The sequence below is a fragment of the Carettochelys insculpta genome, chromosome 2 (assembly GCF_033958435.1).
Source record: "Carettochelys insculpta isolate YL-2023 chromosome 2, ASM3395843v1, whole genome shotgun sequence".
Taxonomy (NCBI): Eukaryota; Metazoa; Chordata; order Testudines; family Carettochelyidae; genus Carettochelys; species Carettochelys insculpta.
In genome coordinates this window covers 72757288-72776734 of record NC_134138.1, presented here as the reverse complement: position 1 = coordinate 72776734, position 19447 = coordinate 72757288, and positions in this window count along the sequence as shown.

The window sequence follows — 19447 nt, the reverse complement described above, 5'->3', positions numbered from 1 at the left end:
TTTCAGATTCCTAGGCACAAACTGATATTCTGGCTTAATAGGAATTTAGCTGGGTTTTTTTTTCCTCCTTTTTTCTAACTTGGCTGAGACCAGATCTACTTATAATATGTCAGAATTTGTTTGTAATAAACTCATTTTAACTATTTATGAAGGATATGAAATTTGTTTCTGACTCTGAACTTTTTCAGAAGGCACTAGGCCAGGATTTGGAGGATTACCACACACTTTTTGTGTGACTTTGGGCAAGCTATCTAGGGCCAGGTTCTTACAAGTTTAAGACCAAGGTGCGCAGACACTTTTTTTACCTGTAGGCGTTTATCTACAGCTTTAAATGGAAAAAAAAAAAAAAAAAAAAGCTTTTAAAAAGCAGCACTTCTCTTTGCTTCAGTCCCCTTCTGCAAATGGGGCGATAGTATTTCTAAACTCCCAGAGGTGATAAGCTAAATACATTACATAACTGTGAAGTGCTCACACACAATAGTAATAGGGTGCATAGAAATACAAAAGTTAGATAAAAACAAAAAAGCAGTCATGCAGCACTTTAAAGACTAACAAAATTATTTATTAGGTGATGAACTTTTGTGTGGCAGACCCACTTCTTCAGATCTATGGCCTTACCCTGTGGCTAGAATGGGTATGGCTATTGAGCCGAAGAAGTGGGGCTGTCCCAAGAAAGCTTGTCACCTAATAAACTATTTTGTTAGTCTTTAAAGGGCTACATGACTGCTTTTTTGTTTTAATATAATACATATGAACACGACTATCTCTCTGTTACTATTCAAAAAGCTAGATAAATTGTCCAAGGGAAAGAATAAGTTTTCTTAGGTAGAAACAGTGATACAGGAAGAACTTCTCACAACAGCTAGATTACCAACTTTGAGAAAGCAGCAACAGCAGAAGACTCATGTGCCTAATAGTTTTATGTCTTAAATCGAGTTAGAAAAGAATCCTTTACAGACATACCCAAATGCAACCCATACAATGGAAGAAGGAAATCATTTGACACACTGCACAAAATTAGGAGGAAAAGGGAAATTCTGGTCAAAACCAATCGGGGTCTGTTCCCACACCAGAAAAAACAAAACAAAACAAAAACAAAAACAAAGCATGGGCTCCTTTATGTCTAGGCAGTGCAGACAGGACTCAGCTTTTAAGGTTTCAACTCAAAGTCCTCTGAAAAGTAAACAATATAGAATTTGTTTTATCTATTTCAGAAAGATATGACATTTGTTTCTGGAGCTGAGGTTTCCCAAAAGTATTATGTTCAGATTCAGAATTTTGGTTTGGCTCCATCTCTGTTTCAAACATGTTTGCTTTCCAAGGGAAAATAATAAGTATACTTAACTAATAATTTTATATTAAAGGTATAGAAGCACTTAAATCCTCAAGACTCTGAAAGCACTTTGAAAATGGAGGGCTTGTCTGCATAGGACAGTTTTATCGGTTAGCAGGTATAATTCTAATTCAGTTAAACCAACATAGTTATACCAGTACAGTATAATGCCCATGTGGACTCATATGTTCCAAAATAAGAACTGGGTATTTTTTGACTTAGCTTAAATCTGTTCCAAAGTGACATAAGCTACACCAAAACATAAAAAGACACAGAGTAAGAGTGTTCACACCACGTATTATAGCAGTATATTGTTTCTCTTTAAATTCACACCTTAGTTTATATCACTCTTATGTTCCATAAAGACAATCCCTTCTACTACTATAAAATTCTATGACGGGATGTTTTCGCCTACAACTGACAGGCTAGCTAGCAGTTCTGCAATACAATGTAATACTAAAAATAGCTATGACAGTGAAAATTCAGGAGGCTTTTGGATAGGCATAATGTGGTTTAATACCCCTAGTCATAAGGAAGGTGACAAAGGGTCCTACAAATTATGTCATTATTAATTAATTAAGCAACTCTCTGTTGGCCAATTTAGCATGTTTCTTCCCTCTTTCTTATGGCATGAGATGAAATTAACCAGTTTCCTGACTCAAATATAATAAAATGTAACTGGTTCATGTAGATGCTGTCCTACTTTTATCATACCAGAAGTAATCATTCTGTAGATCAAAGATCCTTTTATTTTATTATTGTTTCCCCGTTAGACCTCTCTCCTTGGCAAACTGAGCTAATTACATGACTTTCTTCCAACTCTACTAAACCAGTTATGACTTGTCTGTAAGTGCCAGCATGTAATCATATTTTCCCTCCTTGGCCAAGGCCTGCTGATAAGTAGAGCAACTGAGCAATAAATCAAAAAAACTTTGGCCTTCATAAGCCTTGGTGAAGACATGTAAAAGAATGCCGTTCCCACTAACAACCCCAAATGATTCTTGCTAATAGCACATCTATCTGTATAGATTCAACACTGATGAGAATAGGGAACTACAGTCATGTTATACCACCAATAATAAACAACATGAGAATGGTGAATAGCGCACATTGCCAGTCAAATTCAGGCCACTTGTGTGCATACAATCACAAATCCCATACATGGCTATTTAGAACAAAAAAAGCAGTCCAGTAGCACTTTAAAGACTAACAAAATAATTTATTAGGTGATGAGCTTTCGTGGGCCAGACCCACTTCTTCAGATAATAGCCATACCAGAACAGACTCAATATTTAAGGGTCTGTCCCACAAAAGCTCATCACCTAATAAATTATTTTGTTAGTCTTTAAAGTGCTACTGGACTGCTTTTTTATTTTGATAGTATATACACTAGCATGGCTCTCTCTGGCTACATCTACACGTGCACGCTACATCGAAATAGCTTATTTCGATGTAGCGACATCAAAATAGTCTATTTCGATGAATAACGTCTACACGTCCTCCAGGGCTGTTGCCGTCGACGTTCAACTTCGACGTTGGGCAGCACCACCTCGAAATAGGGGCTGCGAGGGAACGTCTACACACCAAAGTAGCACACATCGAAATAAGGGTGACAGGAACAGCTGCAGACAGGGTCACAGGGCGGACTCAACAGCAAGCCACTCCCTTAAAGGGCCCCTCCCATACACAGTTGCACTAAACAACACAAGATCCACAGAGCCAACAACTGGTTGCAGACCCTGTGCATGCAGCATGGATCCCCAGCTGCCGCAGCAGCAGCCAGAAGCCCTGGGCTAAGGGCTGCTGCACACGGTGACCATAGAGCCCCGCAGGGGCTGGAGAGAGAGCGTCTCCCAACCCCTCAGTTGATGGCCACCATGGCGGACCCCGCTATTTCGATGTTGCGGGACGCGGATCGTCTAGAGGTGCCCTACTTCGACGTTCAACTTCGAAGTAGGGCGCTATTTCCATCCCCTCACGGGGTTAGCAACTTCGACGTCTTGCCACCTAACGTTGATTTCAACTTTGAAATAGCGCCCAACACGTGTAGCCGTGACAGGTGCTATTTCGAAGTTGGCGCCGCTACTTTGAAGTAGCGTGCACGTATAGACGCGGCCTCTCTGTTATTATGGCTATTTATTACTCTTATCCACAGTGCAGTAAGCCAATGGCTCAAGGGCTCCTTGACCACCACTGAAATTTAGGAAGCCACTCTGGGAGCAGCCTCTCTCTCCATAGGTGAGCCTTTCAGTTCCCCAATGTATCTGCATGCCTGGCCCAGGAAGAACAGTGACTATGCTTAGTATCACATAACACAGGGAATCAGCAGAAAATAAGGAGAAATGCTTGGTACTCTAGGGTTTCTGTCAACAGAAGTCACTGTCGGAAGAGATTTCCTGACAAAGCTTCCATTGACAGAGTGCAGCCACACACAAAAACAAATTGGGAGAGCGCTCAGCTCTGTCGACAGAGCAGACGGACTGCCTGGCTGCTCTCTCCACGATACAAGCACCCAGAAGCACAGCAGACAGGGCTGCCCATCATTGTGGATGCCCTGTCTGTCAAGAGTGGCCCCTGGGGACAGTTACACTGCTTTTTTGTCGACAGAATGTCAACAGCAGTGTTATGCCTCAAAGCTTTGAGGCAGAAAGCTGCCAGCAAAAGTGCTGTGTTTTGTTCAGATATTGTCAACAAATCCCATTTTGTGTGTGCATGCTCCCTGAGTTTTGTTGACAAAACCAGGGTTTTGTCAGCAAAACTCGCTAGTGTAACCATAACCTAGGAGTGGCTGGAGAACAAACCTCATTATATAGATTTTTCGTTTAGATGCAAAACAGTTCCAGGAGAGAGAAATCAGTACTTGTTCTCAACAGCAGAAGAAACCCACAGCAATCGGCACCTGTTTTCTGAAATCAGGCTAAGCTATCAATGCTATGTAAATTGTAAAGGGTTACTTGCCACACAAACATGAAAGTGAGAGTGCACATCTTGACTCCTCCACTAAACCTGATAGTCTGCATTCTGTTAATACTGCTCATCTATACAGTAGGATCAGCAACACTTGATTGGTGTACAAGTGTGTGTCTGGTTGAATGGATGTACAGCCTGATGTAAGAGTGGGATGAATATATATCTCTGTCATAGTCCTTCCTTGGCATGTGACTGCTGAGCCTCCCACTAGTTAGATAACAAGAGCTTAACTGTTGGCTTTTCTGACAGTCTGAAGTTCAGTTCCACAAAGACATAAGGTGGACACACGTAAAATGGAGGGCAGTTGGATTTGAAATCTGTCAAAACCTCTCCTCAGAATGACAGTTATATTTTACTGTGATCTGAACTTAGTAGGTATCAGTGTAAAACCTTAACATTATTTAAACACCATGTCAGTGCCATGACAGAAAGAAGCAAGACTCACAACTGTAGTGGATTTTAGCTCCACAAAGGCCATGATTTCTTCCTGTGTCAAGTAGTACAGAGACTCAGCGGTCTGTTTGACAACCATTTGTTCTGATGAAGCGGGTCTTTGCCCATGAAAGCTTATGCTCCAAAATATCTGTTAGGCTATAAGGTGCCACAGGAATTCTTGTTGTTTTTGGAAGATACAGACTAATTTGGCTATCTCTCTCATACATTTCTTCAGGGGTGTTCTGATTTTTTTTTTCAAATTTCTGATGTGCTTCATGATAAAGATTTGTGCCAATCACATCTCACATAGCAGGTTGTGACAAGTTACACATGTCACTCAATACCACTGATGACAAAACCTGACAAAGACACAGTGGATTTGCAGTTTTGCATTCCTACAGTTTAAGTATCTAGGCAATACTGTCATGGCTGCTGAGCAGCAGCCAACAGCTGCCTCTTGTCATTTGGCTCCTGTCCCACTGCTCTCCCTACAAGCTGCTTCCATGCTTGCTGCAGCACAGAAGGCAGCCAGGGAAGAAGGAACAGTAATAATACTGTTCAGGGAAAGGGTGATGGAAAAGACTAAGACGCACCACTGACGAGAACTCTGCAGAAAATCACACTATTCTAGAACATATACTGGCTGAGGTAGAAGCTGGACGTGCAGTTGAATGGAGAAGGAACCTCTCACACACTTCCTGATGCCTTTATGACTCCGCTCCCTTCATCATCACCAAAATTCAATTCAGATCTGTCCTGTGGGGAAATAGGTAGAAGAGTGAGATGAAAGAAACAGAACACCCAAAAAAGACTCTCAGACCAAGTGTTCCCAGATCTAAGGCTACAACTCTGTGACCTCCTGAAAGCAATATGGTTAATCCCAAAGATGCAAAGCTTATGGTGGGATTAACCCTCACCACGTTCCCTAAATCATGATATTGGCTTAAAGTTGTGAAATTTAAATTTAAAAAGTATTTGGATTTCTTTTTATTTGCCTTTTGAGTTGTTTCTGGGTTTGCTTGAGGCCCATGCTTTCAAACATTTCTCCAACACTAGAAGGTATAAATTTTTAGGTATTAACCTGATTCCAGGAGCTGGAGGTTTAGGGGGAAAAAATGCTAGTGTCATAAAACTTAACAATACCATGAAAGTAAAGAAGCCTGTGGCTCATCATAAAACCCTACCTGCACACTACAGAAATTGATCTCCAAAAGGATGACTTGATGAATTCAATATGATACCTATTGGCGAATCAAGGCAGAAATCAGTTCTGGCTGCCCTGTTATGTGCTGTCAATATTTCAAGCAGAAATTCCTCCCGAAGTATTCTTACTTTCTTCCTTTGGCTGTGATAAAGCCATTGGCTGGATAGATAGAGAAGCAAGACTGGAGGACGTATTTACTTTTTTCCCAGTTAAACAGAAATGTTTTCCATAACCAGAGAAGGCAGTGGGATACTTATGTTAAGAGCACATTGTTGGATATGTAGTTTGTCTATATGCCTGTTAATCAAATTTCTCCCTTTCTCTATTAAAATGTCAGAGGTTACATTAAAAATATAACACACCCTTCAACTCTCAATTTGAAGTGTAAGACGAGATACCTGGAGGGGAACTATCTCCATGGCCGTGTCTATACTACAAAAATAACTTCGAAGTTGCTTACTTCGAAATTGTACTTCAGAGTAACAGACTTTGAAGATGAACATCTATACACACCCTACTTTGAAGTTAGACTTTGAAGTATGGCACTACTCCGTTCCTGGGAATGGAGTAAGGACTTCGAAATTGGGCTCCCTCACTTGGAAGTTAACTTCTAAATAATGGAAAATGTGCGTAGACTCTCTGCTGGCTACTTCAAAGTAGCGCCTAACTTCAAAGTTAACTTTGAAGTTAGTTCCTACTGTAGACGAACCCCCTGGGAATTATTTTTATAAAGTACCTGTCATCTGGTGTAACTGGCAGTTCTAGGGATAAGTTCTTTCTGAGTATGATATTAGTATCCATATTGGGGTAGCTCCATGAGAGGCAGAGAAATCACCTGAATCTCATCTTCTGTAAAATCCTCCAGATCCACTGGCCATACACTATCAACAACCAAGACCTGTGGCAACTGACTCACCAACTTCCTGCCAAAGAAGAAATCAGGAAGAGAAGATGGAGATGGACTGGAGATACCCTTAGAAAAACAACCACCACCATCACAAGGTGAGCCTCAAGTTGGAACCCACAAGGAAAAAGGAAAAGAGCACCCAAGAAACAACTGGTGTAGTGACCTGGAAGCAGACACTAAAAAGACAGGGTACACCTGGTTAGAACTGGGAAAGATCGCCCAGGACAGAGGATGCTGACGAATGGTCGTTAATGTCCTCTGCTTCATGTTGTAGGAGTGGAAGCGGCTTACTACAACTACTACTACTCATCTTCAGTTATTGGTGGAATTTTAACCAGACTCACAAGCATCTCCGATGACAGGTCAACACAGCAGTTATTTTGAAATAACAGCCGTTATTTCAAAATAACTATCCTAACTACTACACAACACAATGGCTGCCTACACTACCCCTCCCTTTTGGAAGCGATATGTAAATGCCATAGATCAGAAATGCTAATAAGGCACTGGTATGAATATTCAGCACTCATTTCCATAATGGCAGCCACCAAGAATGTCAAAAGTGCTGCTTTGACATTGAAAACTAGCCATGTAGACAGGACTCCATTTAAAGGAAACCCTGATTTTGAAAGCACCCTTCTTCCCCCCGCAAAAATTGGTGGAACAAAACACCCCCTTTTGTTGTACAGCTCCCAGTACTACGGTGTCCTGATTACTGACTGGAGTTCCTAGGCACCCACAGTAACACAAAAAAGAAATTATGATAACATTAAAAAGTAGAGTGGCATAGAAAAGGTAATAGCTCATAATGCTTTTAAATAGTCCCTTCGGAGTTATTTACTGTTATGTGAGCACCCTCTAGTGGTAAATCACATCTCAATTTTTTTTCTTTTGTAGGCTTTCCCTTTTCAATTTATTTTCATTATGAGAAAAATTTAGTGAGAGACAAAACAATGACTGTTGTTTTCTTAATCCTGAACTGTGTGGAGATCTCATAAATCAAGTAATATTCCACACAAATTACTGTATGAAATTAAGAACTGACTAGGCCAAACCCTGAAGTGCTGTCAAGTCACGCTGAAATATGGGACCAAAGGCTCCAGGGCCTGACCCTCTGTTTTTTCCATTGATAAATAGAGTCCAAGGCAAGAAGGCACCACAATGTTCATTTAGCCAGACTTCCTGTATAACAGGCCATAGAACGTCACCAAAATAATTCCTAGGGCAGAGCTTTTAGAAAAACTGCTAATTTTGATTTTAAAAATTTGTCAGTAATGGGGAATCCACCATGATCCCCAGTCAATAGTTACTGACTTTCACTGTTAAATATCGAGGATGTGAGTGACGTAAGAATATTGATTAGGCTAAGTCAGTCACACCAGAGCAATGGACTGGACTAAAACAGAGTCCTTACCAATGCTCCCAGGATTTTACCCCGCGACCCTGCTCGCTGTCTACGGTGGGTCTAATCACAACGGGGTTTCAGGGTGTGTGAACTGCGCTGCTACAGTGTGTTTACCCAAGGAAGAAATACGGACAAGGTGTTAGGTTCAAACAGGGAGAAAGGGTTTATTTAACAAAGCAAAGTGTGGATTATGGTAAGCTAGGTGACACAAAATATATGGACCCTTGTTTTTCTGAAATAAGCACAGGATTTGAATACTAATTGGCTTATAGCCTTAAACAATAGGTAACTGCTATAACAGCACTGCTATCTAACCCCTTAGCTACTTATTGTGCTTCCGGGACGGGCCGTGCAGCCTTCGATGCGTGCTGTAAAATGGAAAGGATAACTTCAGAGCTGAATATTGTATTTATTTATTCCTGGATCTTCCTGAGGTTCACCAGGTCGCTCGAACCTTGGCTGACTACCGCGGGGAGCAGATCTTACTTAGAATAAGAATTTGCCTGCGCTAAGTTAGGTCAATTCTCTAGTTAAGTGGGTTGCCCTGCTGGCCAAGCAGGGGAGAGCCCAGTATATGCGGGGTTTCCTTCTGAGAGGTTATCCCCTTGGTTAAATGGTGGGGTTTTCCTAGTTAAAGGTTATCCCCTCAAAAATGGTACTGCCTATTTCGACCACCTTGTTATGGTAGCCCTTTATTGCAGAACCTTGTTTCCCTTGAAGGGTTGCAAAGAATATCAGGGTTTTCCCCTTAATGGGTTGTCCCTGGTCACTCTACCCTCCTAAATAGGGGGGAGCTTGTAGCTCTGAATTATAATTATAAAGCAGTTTACCTGACTACTCTTCTGTATGCATGTAATAGTTTTAGGCTAGACCAATAGCATTGGCCTCCTGTGCCTTTACAAAGAGACAAGGGATACAAAATTTAAGACGCAGATCATGGACTTGGGGAAGTCCCAATCCACTTTCTGTAACAAAACTATATAAAGATATCCTTATATTAACTGCTCACCAAATTACTTATATTGGCTTTAAACCCAGACCACAAATACCTCCTTATTCCTGCTCTGTAATCCAGGCGCTGGGCCTGTAGGTCTCTTCGAGCTAGGAAGTTATGATCCTCACGGCGCGCTTGTACGGCAGCCGCGTCAGGTCAGATAGTAAAGGAGGAAGAAAAAAGAAAGCCAGGAGGAAAAACCGGCTTGGTTAACAAAAACCTCGTGTGTTTTTTAGGAACGACCGTGATATTTCAGACACCGGCCCGAGCTAAGGTCAGTGACTGGAAGGGCAGGGTCGCTGCTGCGGTTTCCCCGTGCAGGACACCATTGTTTAGGTGGTGCAGTCTGCTGGGCAAACCCTCCGGATAAAACAACCGGAGCCTTACTAGTGATTTTTGCTCTTTGTAGACTGGAGCTCTTCTGGTCTTCTGGCTGGAACTCTGCTGTTCTTCGTCGGCCCACGGCAGCTAGCGAGCGATGACTGACACGCAGGTCAGCTTCGGGTCTTCCGCCAGCGATGTTCGGCTACAGGCTCAGTCCAGCTCTTAGCTCAGTCCTTCTCTGTAGTCTTCTTTCTTCTTCGTCTGTTCTCCTCCGAGGTCTGGTCCGGAATGCCCCAAGCAGGGCTGCTCTCCTGAATATATGCTGCCTGGGTGGACCTGTTTGACAACTTCTGCCTGCTAGGTCCTCCTCAGTGCCGCAATGTATCAAAGGGGCATTTGACTACTATATATGTATACGGATTCTAAATTGACCAATCAGTTTGAAACATTTCAAACCATAACTTCATACATATTCATAGCCCGCCGAATATTACTTGTAACTGTCATTCTCTAACTGTCATTTTCCAGCGGCCATTTTGTGTATCTAAACACCATTTTAACAGTAAATACATTTTACAATTTATCTAATTTTGATGTGGTTTGTGAGGGAAATATGTCACCACTGCTGGTAAAGCAGATTATAAATTTTAAATGCTTAGCTTAAAGGCTGTTTGGTCAGGATGCAGGGCAACCACACAGACGCCACGGCTCATGGACAGGGACATATAAATCACCTCAGAAGAGGATTTTTCTACATTAAAAAGGTATGCATATATATGATATGTCTAGCTTCAACTTTCAGCCAGTGGATCATGGCATGCCTTTCTCTCCTAGACTGAAGAGTAAATAATCAAATATTTGATCCCATCTGGATATGTATACACTGTAATCAAGTCACCCCTTAACCTAAGTTCTCCCTCTCTCTATTAAGCTCTTTGCAGAAGCTCATGGCTGCAAGAGACAGATCTTTCTCACCAACCCCTGCAGCTGCTCCCCCGCCACTGGTCCCAGCATGGAGCTGACAAGGATGGAGAGGAGACCCCGCTCCCCTCCGACCCCATCACTGAGCTGCTGCAGCTGGGGGAAAGGGGCCTTTCCTCATCTTCTCCAGCTGGGAGCCATCCAGGTAAGCCCAACACCCAACACTCTGACCCATACTGAGTGCCACACCCCAGCTCTGAAGCATCCTTCTGAGCCCCCAGTCCCTCATCCCCAGCTCCACCCCAAAGCCCATGCCCCCACCTCAGAGCCTGTAACTCGTCTTGCACCACAACCCCCAGACCTGAGCCGCTTCTCAAACCTGGAACCCCTTCCCCTGCACTCCAAGCCTCTCATTCCCAGCCCCACCCCAGAGCTTGTACCCCCAGCAGGAACCTTTGCACCCCAACATTATTTCCCAGTCCTAAGCCCCTCAACCCCAGCCCTACCTTAGAGCCCACAACCCTATCTAGAATCCTCACACTCCAGCCCCCCAACCCTCTGCCCCAGCCCTGAGCCCCTCCTACTCTCAGAACCCCTGAGCCTCACTCCTGCTGCATGAATTTCGTTATATGCACCACCTCAGCACATATAAGAAAATTCATTCTGATCAGGGTGGGTAAAAATTAGAGGGGAACACTGACCTTAATCTTCTCTTTGTTCAATTAAAACCCACAAGTCTATCACCATAACATATGGTTTCAAATCCTTTAATTATTCTTGTGATGCTTCTCTGAATCCTCTCCGATTTGTCAATGGCCTTTTTTAATTGTAGGCACCAGAACTGGACACGGTGGTCCAGCAGTGGTCACACCAGTGCCAAGTATGGCGATAAAATAAGCCCTCTCTAGTCCTCCTTGAGATTCCCCTGTTTATGCATCCAACGATCATATTAGCTCTTTTGACCCCAGTGTCAAATTGGGAGCTCATGTGCAGCTGGTTATCCACCAGGATCCCAAACTTTTTTTTCAGAGCCAGGGCTTTTACACAGTTTTAATTCTTCTCCATGTAATCTGATTCAGCATGTCTAAAGTAGCAGTCTGAACAGAATTAGATTAATGGCTATTTTACACATTGTGAGTAGCCCCTGTGCAGAACTTAGGCAGTAGTTATTAAGAATATCTATAGAAATATTGTACCCATTCAGTTTAGAAACAATTGATTTTTTTATAGCTGTGGGACTGCTGCTTCAGAGATATCGTCAAGTATGGGTCACAGAAGATGTATCATGTTATATATATTAATCCAAACCTCATTTGCTTTGCACCTATTTGATTTTAAGGGAACTATTCAAGGAAGTAAGAAAGGCAGGGTTTTGCTTATCATGTCATTTTCCCACCGGTGTGTATGGGGTGTCCAGGGAGGGGTAGCACCTCTGGTGTGGGGACTTGTCGTGTCTCTTCAGGGGCAGTTGGTGCACCTTTGGTCCCCACCTGGCACCCAGCTCTCACCTGTGGCTCCAAGAAGCTGTAGCATGCAGCGGCCACACCTGATAAACCGCATCAACAAGCGGGCTAAACCAGGTGAGGGTAGTCAGCAGGTTTGAAATCTGCAGTGAGATAGGGAATTGCCTATTCCAGCATACAAAGTCGGCCCTGGCGGATTGGATGGATGAGATCAACAACAAGATCCAATGACCAGGAAGGCGGTTCTGCAATGCTCTGTGGAAATCGAAGGGCATGACAAGGCACCAAAGACGGCGTGGCCATCCACTGCAACCTAGGAAGTCCCAGCCGTGACGACTTTTTGTGCCACTGGAACCAGGCTTCTGAGGTCGAGAGAGTGGAACTGACCCTGTGCAACAGCATTTCTACTTTAAACATTCTGCTGCAGAGGTTCTTTGCACAGTCTCATCACTTCTGTCTACCTCAAAGTCCAGTGGTGATGGCGGAGGGGCGAAGCAACAGGTGGAGGTGACCACTGGGAGTCATAGCTCCAAATCTGCACGTAGTCGGCCTGTGGACTTTGGTCGCTCGACTCTGACCCCGGACAACAGAGTTCGGCAGCATCCCAGGCAACTGAGCAGGCCTTTTTAGGAACAACACTGCTAACCTTCAAAGTGAGGAAGGGGACTAGAAAAGGTGTCCCAAAAATTGCTTGTCCCAACCAAAATGGCCAGAATGCCGCAGCTGGCAGTTTTACCCTCACAGCAGTCGACAGAAAAGAAAGATGATATTTGCAGCATGGGACGTTCATACCCTCTGGGACAGGGAGAATGCTGTGAGGCCTGAGAGAAGAACGGCTCTCATAACAAGAGAACTGGCACATTATAACATTGACACAGCCACCCTGAGCAAGACCAGATTGGCAGAGGAAGGATCCATCTGAGAACCAAAAGGGGGTTACATCTTCTGGAAAGGCAGGCCAGAAAAAGAAGACAGACTCCATGGAATGGGACTTACCATCAAGACATCACTTCTGCACCAGCTTCCTGACCTACCGACTTGCATCAGTGAGCATCTGATCAAGCTCCGTTTCCCCCTCAACGCCTCTCTCCATGTTACAGTCATCAGCGTTTATGCCCCCACACTGACTAGCAACAACGAAGCAAAAGGAAGTTTCTGTGAGGACCCTGACCATCTTGTGAAAGCAACTACTCCTAGTGACAAGTTTCTCCTGTTGAGTGACTTCAACGCCAGGGTCAGCAAGGACTGTAGGACCTGGAAAAGGGTGCTGGGACATCATGGTGTTGGTAAAGTGAATGCCAATGGCTGCCTTCTGATGAGCTTCTGTGCAGAAAACAACCTGATGATTACCAACACTCTGTTCAGGCAAGCCAATAAATACCAGACCACATGGATGCACCTGAGATCAAAACAGTGGCACCTGATTGACTTTGTCATCAGTCGCAGGTGGGACATTCGAGATGTTAAGATCACCAGGGCTATGCAGGGAGCTGAGTGCTGGACTGATCATAGACTTGTCAGATCGGTCCTTATGCTGCACATCACACCACTGCACCACAAGAAGCTCAAGGTTGTCAGACCCTCCTTCAACATCGGGAAGCTGCAACATACTCGTCATCGTGAGAAATTTGCAGCCTGCCTTGACGAAGTGCTGATGTCCCATGCACCTCTGACTGGAGACCCAACACAAAAGTGGGACCAGTTCAAAACCCTGGTGACAGAGTCAGCCAAGTCAACACTAGCACTGAAAAAGAGAATTCACCAAGACTGGTTTGATAAAAATGACAAGGCCATCATGAAGATCTTAGAGGAAAAACAGAACACATTTCTGCTACAGCAAAGCTATCAGTCCTCAATCTCCAAACGTGATTGTTTCAAACACTTTCAGAGCCAGGCACAAACAGCACCTTGCAAAATGCAAGATGAGCGGTGGGAGAGTAAAGTTGATGAAATCCAATACTACGCTGACACCAAGAACTCCAAGAGGTTCTTCAGTGCTATCAAAGCTATATATGGACCTTCAAAGCCAAGTACTACACCTCTCCTGTCTGCAGATGGCATGACCCTTCTGAGGGAGAAGAACAGCATCTACAATAGGCGGAGAGAGCACTGCAGCAACCTTCTCAACAGAGACTCCATTGTCGACCCTGTGGCCCTAGACCAGATCCCTCAGAAACCCACAATAGACAGTTTTGACCTGCCCCCTACAATGGATGAGGTCAAAAAGGCAATCAGCCAGACCAGCTCTGGCCAAGCCACTGGGCTAGATGGTATCCCTGCTGAAATTTTCAAATTGGCAGGACCAGTGTCACTTGAAGCCTTTCACAACATCTTGATCAGCATCTGGGAAGAAGACATTCCCAAAGACTATAAGGCTGCCACAATCATCTTGCTCTTCAAGAACAAGGGCAACAAAGCTAACTGTGGAAACTACTGGGGCATCTCCCTTCTTTGTACTGCTGGGAAGATCTTGACTCGAGTCATTCTCAACCATCTGATCACCTGTATCTCAGAGGCGAACCTACCAGAGGCACAGTGTGGTTTTTGCCCAGGACGCAGCACCATTGACATGATCTTTGCTGTTCGTCAGGTCCAGGAAAAGTGCATAGAGTGGAACGTGGATCTGTACGCTGTCTTTATAGACCTGACCAAGGCATTTGACACCATCAACAGAGAAGCCCTGTGGATTATCCTGTCAAAACTTGGCTGCCCGAGAAGATTCGTTAACCTCATACGCCTGTTCCACGATGACATGACTGGCTTTGTTCTTTCAAATGGCAAGTCCTCAGATCCATTTGAGATATCCAATGGTGTGAAGCAAGGGTGCGTGCTGGCCCCAGTGTTATTCAACCTCTTTTTCACGTGCATCCTCGGCCACGTAGTTAGGGACCTGGACCATGGAGTCTACATAAAATACAGACTTGATGGGTCACTTTTCAACCTTTGTCATCTGAATGCTAAAACCAAGACGTTTGAGAGGCTCTTCCTTGAAGCCCTTTTTGCTGACGACTGTGCACTTATGGCACAAAAGGAATCTGATCTCCAGCTCATCGTTAACAAGTTTGCTGATGCCACTCACCTCTTTGGATTGACCATCAGCCTAGGAAAGACCAAGGTACTGTTTCAACCTGCTCCAGGATCTGCTGTTCTCCCCACTTCAATCTTTACTGAAGAAACAGAGTTAAAAACAGTAGAGGAGTTCAAATACCTTGGCAGTGTGATAGCCAATGATGGCTCCCTTGACAAAGAAATGAATGCTAGAATCTGCCAGGCCAGGCTGGCACTAGGACATCTGAGAGCTTGAGTGTTGAATCAGCACAATATCCAACAGTCCACTAAACTGAAAGTGTACAAGGCTGTAGTCCTGACCAGTCTCCTGTATGGCTGTGAAACCTGGACATTGTACAGAAAACATATAAAACTGCTGGAGGGCTTCCACACATGCAGCCTGAGGTCAATACTGCACATTCGATGGCAGGACAGAGTTACGAACCTGGAAGTCCTGGACAGAGCAGGAACCGCAAGCATTGAAGCCATGATTCTGAAAGCCCAGCTTCGCTGGAGAGGGCACATCATACAAATGGAGGTGTCAAGAATCCCTAAGCAACTCCTCTATGGTGAACTCTCACAGAGCAAAAGGAATCAAGGTAGGCCTCACAAGAGATATAAAGACTGCGTGAAGGCCAACATTGCTCATGCTGGTTTAAAACCAGATCAGCTAGAGCAGCATGCAAAAGACTGAACAGGCTGGCGTGCTCTCGCATGACACACATATGACATTTTGAAGAGCAGCGACACGTATGCCTCATTGATGCTAATGAGAGGAAGAAAGCAACAGCAGCAGCCGCACCAACAGAGCCAGGACAATTCCCTTGCCCCCACTGTGAACACCCATGTCATTCAAAGCTTGGACTCCTCAGCCACATGCAAGTGCACAACTGATGAGCCTGTGCAAGCTCAAGACGTCATTGTCGGACACAACGGACTACCTCGATTTTCCAACTGCTCTCCTTTTGCCGCATATTTAAAGGAAGCTATTCATAGCATGATATATTGAAAAAAGACAAAAATATGCAAATAAACTTTATCAGAAAATATCATTGCTCCTAGAAAAAAAACCCGTAGATACGATTAAAATGGCATTTTTAGGAATGTTTTCTCTTCAGGCAGAATGTAATCACATTACTGGTTAAGTCTGGCTTGATAAATTCTTCTTAAAGAAAACTGGAGACCCGAAGCACTAGGGCCCAGCAGACAGTGCTTGCTTAGTACCTGTGCACAGAGGCTTCTGAATCACCTAATGAAGGTTATGATTACACTAGCCTTGTGTTGAATGTTCCCAGCACTGCAGCTCCATTAGTGGTAGCAAGAGGAGCAGTGTTGTTGTAAATCATGGTTTCCCAAACTGGGGGGTGTGCCCCCCGGCAGGGCGTTGAAGATATTCCGGGGGGGCGCAAGGCGAGCCAGCCCCTCCCATCATTCCTGCCACCTGAAGAAAGAGCTGACCTTTGCTTCTGGCTCTCAGCCCCTGCCATTTTAAGTGGGTGACCTGGCACAGCCTCTATAAAAATCAGGCAGCTGGCAAAGGCCCACATGCAAAGGTGAGTAAAGGTTGGGGAGGGGATGGGGAGGAAGAGGTGGATGGGTAGATGGGGGACTAGGGGTGCCTGGCTTGGGTGTGGGGGATGGGGATGGGTAAGAGCAGGGGGCTGGTGGTGCCCGCCTTTGTGGGAGGGGTGCGGCTCAGGTGGGCAGCTTGTGGGGCTTGCAGGGCTCAGGCAGCTGGCTGGCTTGCAGAACTCATGGGGCTTAAGTGGCTGACCCTGTCATCACAAGGCTCAGGTAGCTCAGGCTGGTGGGTGGGAGGCTGGCCCCAGCAGCTTGGGGCTCCGGTGGCTTGGGCTGGCAGGCAGGCAGCTGGCCTGGGCAGTGTGGGGCTTGGGCAGGCAGCTCAAGTGACTGGCCTGCAACTGGAGCAGGCAGCTGGTGGGTGGGCAGCTGGTCCTGGGAGCACGGGCTCAGGTGGTCGGCGGGCAGGCAGGTGGTCAGCTAGCTGGCCCCAGTGTTGCAGGGCTTGAGCAGGCAGCTCTCGCAGTGCAGGTCTCAGACAGGTGGGCAGCTGGCGTAGGGCTCAGGCAACTGGCCAGCTGGGGCTGCACCAGGCACCCGCAAGGGACCAAGAAAAACTGTTTGTGCTTCTTTTCAGTAACATTTTATATCAAGAGTTTGTGTTTATTTTAAATTACAAATTAAGTTTTTTGTTAAAGGGGGGTTGGGTGATGGTAAAGAAGAAGTGGGGGGTGAGGGTTTCTCAAAAATCAAAGGGGGACCTGATGCCAAAAAGTTTGGGAACCGCTGTTGTAAACTGACTCCCAGCATTGTAGCTGTGCCCTTCCTGCTCACCTAAGAGCCTGCTGCTTCCTTCTTGCAGCCTACTCTCCAAGCCTCTTCTGTAGCCTATGGACCCTAGTCACCCTCCAATGCTCACCTCACTCTAGCACTCACCTTACCTCCCTGGATCTTTCCCCTAATCCTTCTCTCTGCTTGCCCAAGTTTCTCTCCGCAGGGAGCTGTCCCGACGAAAAGAGAGAGCTGGGTTGCAGAGCAGAAAAAAGCAATAGCCCAGTGAAGATTAACTGTGTCTCCCATGATTTTTGAAAAGGTCTATAAAATATGTAAGGATGTAATAATTAAAATACCACTACAATATTTATCAAAAACAAACATTTTCATTGCTTCCTCTGCCATTTGTGGATTGCCTGTGGGAAGATTCGTCTGTTCTCTGTGCATCTTCTCTCTTTTTGGTATTCTTGAACCCATTGGAGTGCTTCTACTCAGTCAGTTGCATAGATGAGGCAGAATAGAGTTCAAATAGGCTATATCTTCATCTCATAGGCACTTAAATGTTCTACTTGGCCCTGTCCATTGCCGCTACAACCACCTGAGCTCTGTAAGTATTAGCAACTTGGGCAGATCTACAGTTTTTCTGTTTTTTTTTTCTTTCCTGTTCTCTTTTCTTTAGCCTTCATTTTCTTTTGTTGTTTCTATTTCATGTTACAAAACTCTGCAGACTTGTCAAGTAAAGGTCAACTACATTTCATTTATACTTCCTCCAGCAGAACTTACATTATTAAATGTATTTTCAATAACATGGGCAAATACAATCAGCACAATGATGGTTCAGTGATGGAACATTTGCAGAAAACCAAAAATAGTGAGAATATAACAGCCATCAGGATATCATCATTGGGCAATTAGCTAAGAATAAAATCCATGACAAAATACAATGCAAAGTATAATGTGAATCCAAAAACATTCTAGACTAAAGTGACAATGAACTAGGATAGAAATAGGTCTCATTGAAAAAAAAATGGATTAATACTGGCATTGTACTGCATAGAGCTTCAAATATTATTAGTATAGTTTTTCTAAAATTGTTTGGTTGCCATTATTCTGTGTTCTTGATATTGTTGGGGATATATGTTTCTAGAAATAAATATGTAAATCTCTCATGGGCGTTTTCCGTGTGCTTGATCCTGCTTCCAAGTCAATTGTTAGGCAACAATGGGGTGTTATGGCATCACGTTTTCTGGCCATAATATATTACTTCATGTTTACCCCATGATAAATTAACTTGTGCTTACCCACATTGCTTTTCACCTGTTGTTACTATTATTTAGGATGTGTGTTATTGTGCTACGAGTACAAGTCTCTCATTTTAAACTTAGATATAAACAATTTTCTATATGTTTTTACAATGCCTAGCAGAAGTGGGTAGGGTCTCTAGGAGCTACGACAATACTAATAGTAATAGTAATAGTAATAGTAATACTAATACTAATAATGCCAATTTTAAGGCAAACTACTGAGCAATATGACAGACCCAGCCCAGACTAGTGATCTCTCATTAGATTAATATTAAGCCAGTAACAAAAGTAAACTTCTGTCTCACCAGACTGGTTAACAAGAAGTTAAAGACACAGACTTCTTCGGCATTTCTGCCCTTCTCTCACCCTGTAGAAACTAGGCTCCGTGGTGAGTGGTTACTGACAACAAATTTCATTGAACATAGGATTCTTCTAATCTCAGAAATCAGCCACATAACCAACTCAATGTAAAAACTCAGATCTTAATTCAGTAATCATCCTGATGACAATCCTTTAGTAACTAATAATGGTTAACAGATCATATACATACAAATAATCACAAAGTCCTTATATCACATTGGTCGTAGTGATGGAATAGACTGCTGGCATGTAAAGTCTCTCCAGCAATTTCCAAACGATTGGAATCTCCTGAGTCCATAGCTCAAAATGCTCCTGTTAGTTGTTAATCCACAATCCAGAAAATTAGGGCAAGAAAGAGGCAAAATGTAGCTATCTCAAGGGTCTTTGATATCCTCCGCCATGTGCCTGGCAATTTATTGTGTCTGTTTATGGAAAATTACTAGCCTAAGATGCAGTCCAGGTTCACACGAGTATATCACCTGTC